General features: G+C 43.3%; 1 pseudogene; it reads right to left on the bottom strand.

The window, feature by feature from the left end:
- The window catches only part of LOC102477141 (kinesin-like protein KIF23 pseudogene), a 3,311-nt pseudogene extending 729 nt beyond the window's left edge, over positions 1–2,582 (bottom strand).
- Positions 2,583–4,255: the final 1,673 nt, after the last annotated feature.

The following is a 4,255-nucleotide window of genomic DNA, read 5'->3' as shown; positions in this document are numbered from 1 at the left end:
TTCTTGAGGCTGGCTCATGAGTTCCTGGCCGTTGGGGATCTGAGCAATAGAGTTACTAGAAAGAGGCTCCGGCGACGGCGAGACGGATCTCTGAAGGACCTTTGCTTGAGGCTACCCATCTGTCTCCCGCAGAGCGCGACCATCTGTGTCAGAGACGAACTGGAGGTGCACTCCTGCTGCAATGATCCTCTTCCATTTCTAGCTCATTTCTGAACGTGGGAACCACCTCCCTGCCTTCAGTCCAGTACATCCCTCGCCTTCTGCCTGACACGACACAAGTTTTACTTTGTCCTGGCTCCTGCTGCCTACGCCTCGCAAGAGATGTGACATTGAGAGGTGTGTTGTACGAAGGCATTTTCTGCTCCCATTCCGAAACACAGGAAGCTACAGAAATGCTGCTGCAAGAGTAAGAGCGCCTGTGTGGTTGAGGCTAGCTCATGAGTTGCTGGCTGTTGGGGATATGAGCAATAGAATTACTAGAAAGAGGCTCCGGCGACGGCAAGGCGGATCTCTGAGGGACCTTTGCTTGGTCCCGCTCCCGGGAGGGTCACTCTGGCTTGTCAGTTTTGGGTTCAGTGACAATAGCCTTTAGCTGTTTCAGTTTTTCATCTTTGACCCAGAGTTTATTCTGCATTTTGAGCTGTTTGGCTGCCACTTGACTCTCACACTCCTTCTTCCACTTCGTTGTTGTTTCTGTCACCATATCCTGCAACCTGGCTTCTAGTCTGCACTGGTCAGAGAACTGTAGCTGGAGTTTCTGGTTCTGAGTTTCCAGCTCCTGTTGAAGGTTACGTTTATCTTCTTCAGAGATAGCAGTTGTTTTCTCTAAAATCTCAATCTTATACTCTAAAGTTTCATTCTTCTTTTCCAGTCGTTCTATTTCCGATTTCTGTCCTGAGATCATCTTTTCTTTTTCATTTAGTTTTCCTTGAATATAGTTTTCTTAATTTGAAACAGTGTTGTCAAATTCCTGTAACAAAACTTTGAAAGTATTAGATTGCTTGTTAAAGTCCTCGACCATCATTTGCCGTAGATGATATCATTTCTCCAAGGCTTCAATCAGCCTTGGAAGTGTCTGCTCATCGTTAATGTCCAAAAGCTCGCACGATGGCAAAGGCGGGAAACTCTGTAAAACCACTTCCGTAACCAACAGTTCATCTCCAACTGGACCTCCCCGAGCCTGGTTTTGGTACCATCTCCCAGGTATCAAACCACATATCGCCTTGTCTACTGGTCTTGCTACTTTAACTTCTTGGGTTACTTCTGAAAATCTCATGACTTGCAAGCTTTCTTCATAGTCTTCAGCCTTTGGATTCACACACACGATCATACACACTTTTCCTTTCGCGTTAAAGTAGTTCTTGAACAGATGGGTTAACTTTGAATCTCGATATGGAACCATCTTGTTGGTTCCATACATTTGGTTCTCTTGCAGCACTTCCATACACGTTCTGAGTGTCATCAGTGATTGATTAATGTTGCCAGCTTCACGTAATCTGTTTCCTTCTGCTTTGGTCCAGTTCGTTCTTTCACTTCCAGCAAGATCTACTAAGGAGAGTTGGGTTATAGTGATTTGTTCTTTTTCCTGTAAAACAGTGTCTCTGTCTGCATCCAGGGGAGCCTGAACCAGCTTGATGTTGAACACACTATGGGACTGGCTGGACTCCCGGTTCAAGTGAGTGTTAACTATACATCTCTTTTTCTGGCCTTTCCAGAAAACTTAAAAAGCCTCCTCAGTAGATTTCACTTCTACTTCTGTACATCTTACTTCTGTACATAACATACATGTTATGGTTCTTCATGAAGCAATTTAGATTGTGGAGGTTTGGGCTTTATGGGATCAAATGGCACCTCCTCCAATAGATCATATATGTAATTATTATATATTTCAACATAAGAGACAAATACACCATAGACACCATCTTCATCAATCTCTTCTGCTTTGCAGAATTCTTGTACATTTATCATGACTGCAAACTCTGGATCTACTTGTCATTTGCTGGATGGGGTCTTTGGATTGGGCATGGCTTCTCTCTTCTGCCATTCCAATAAGGTATCCACCTCACACTGTATATCCATACTGTTCTTGTTGTTAGATTTAAACACATAGCGTTTAGCTTGAAATGACCCTATACTGTTAAAGATCATGTCCAAATAGCGAGGAAGCAGCCCTCCTTCCCCTGGAGAACCGGTCATCGTGTGAGTTTTTCCACTTCCAGTCACATCATACATAAAAAGAAGACCATTTTTGCCGTGAAGGAGGTCATCAACCAAGGGACTAGCCACAACATCAAAGAGCTCCTTCTGGGTGGTGTGAGTCACGAACACTTGTTTAAATGAGTACTGAGTCTCCTTATAGTCTCCATTACTGTTGCGTCTGTAGCCCTCAGGAGTGTGGAGCTGAACAGTCATATTATTGATCACTTCTATGCAACACTCTTGATCAAGGAAACTCAGTGGGTGCACCCTGCAGTAGACCCCAACCGGGTCTTTAAGGCTGGTTTGGAATCCTTTTTTCACTAGAGGTTTCCTGGGTGTCTTAGCCCTCGCTGGCTTCATGGCAGCGGGCTCTGTGCTGCCCAGACACGCACGCCAGACGCCAAGCTGGACGCGGAGACCCGCCGTGGGGAGACAAGCTTGGCTGCTGGTACGCAGCACTCCGGGACGCTCGTCCTCGCTGCCGCTGCCCCAGGTGAGCTCCCCATTTACTATTCTTTTTTTTAAAAAAAATCACAAAATAGAAAAATGTGGGCCTTGCAAGCGTGCTGCGTGAAAAATCTAGTTCGCTGGTGCCATGTGGAACCTTCTGCTGAAGGCCCAGCTACTTCTGCCTGGGAGGGAGGGTCAGAGCGATAATTAACAAGATAAGAGGTGGAGCCTAGAGCAAGAGAAAAACTGTGCCTTTTAAAAAAAGTGTGAAAAGGAAAAATTACCAAAAGAGGGGGGAGACAAAAGCAGGGAGAGACAGGAACTGAGACAGAAAGAGAGACAGAAGGCTGGGGAAGCAGGGGGGAGGGGCTCCCTACCGCTAGCTCATTTGTTGGAGGCTGCATTATCAGTAGAAAATCTTCATTCCCTTAAAAATCTAGTTCGCTGGCGCCATGTGGAACCTTCTGCTGAAGGCCAGCTTCTTCTAGAAGACTATTTTCAATTCCATTTTTTTGAGAAAGGACACGTGACTAGTACAGGTAACAATATCACTTCCAGACCAAAGCATGAAAAAAAAAATCTATAAGGTTCAATACATGCTTTATTCCTTCAGTAAGAACTGAGGTATGCGTAAACTTTATAAAGATGGTGCAACAAGATGTTGGTGATTCTGCCTTCCTGGGCTGATGTGACAATGTGGATCAGAGGCTTCCTTCCCTATATGCCAAGTTTAAAATATTAAACTCTGAGAAAAAATTATATATTGAGTTTTTCATACTGTATTTTATCAACATGGCTTAAAATATATTGTCTTGAAAACACAAGCATATAGCCTCTATGATATTTTTAAAATAATTTTTTCTACAACATAATTATTCTATGCTAATGCTGTGTTTACCAGTAAAGTCTCCTGAAAGTTTTGTAAGACAATTTCCCTGGAAGAACCTCTGAGGTGGAGAGTTGTCATGCTGAGAGTAACTGGAAGTGCCTTCAAGAGATCCACCTGTATGGATGTGAGGAAGGGCAGAGAGATCTGGTAAATCTCACCTGGGGTAACTGAACCATTTTATGAGTTTGTAGGATCTCCAGTGCTGGAATATTATTTCTTTGTCCAAAGTGATAATGAATGCAGAGGATTTTATATTTTTGTGTCTAATTGTCCTCTGAACGTCTCCTAATATTGTCTTGCCCTAACATGGGATAGTTCCCTATATTGTGTGCACATTTTAGAAAGCATCTTTAAGAGAATCATCAATATTCCTATTACTGGGGTTTAGATGTCATGGCTATGGAAAGAAATATGTGTGAAACTTAACAAATCTTACTTCTTTTTTATTTTTAATTTGTCATAGGGCAAATTAAATTATGTGTGCTTGCCACAAAGAGATAGAGGGATAGCGAGAAATCATCCCTCATAGGGGATGATCATCCCAATATCCCTTCTGTGTTGGGATTTTGGGCATGCAAGCACATATGTCCAGTGTGTTCTTCAGGATACCAAAATCAAGACTTGTGCTATGCAGTCAGACAAGTGAAATCCAGGCACATTAACCACCATATCACCAGCTGGCCTGCTACAGCTCTTTTTCTTTCTATTCCTTCTACT

The sequence above is a fragment of the Tupaia chinensis genome, unplaced genomic scaffold (assembly GCF_000334495.1).
Source record: "Tupaia chinensis unplaced genomic scaffold, TupChi_1.0 Scaffold143772_1, whole genome shotgun sequence".
Classification (NCBI taxonomy): domain Eukaryota; kingdom Metazoa; phylum Chordata; class Mammalia; order Scandentia; family Tupaiidae; genus Tupaia; species Tupaia belangeri.
This window is presented reverse-complemented; position numbering and strand designations above follow the sequence as displayed.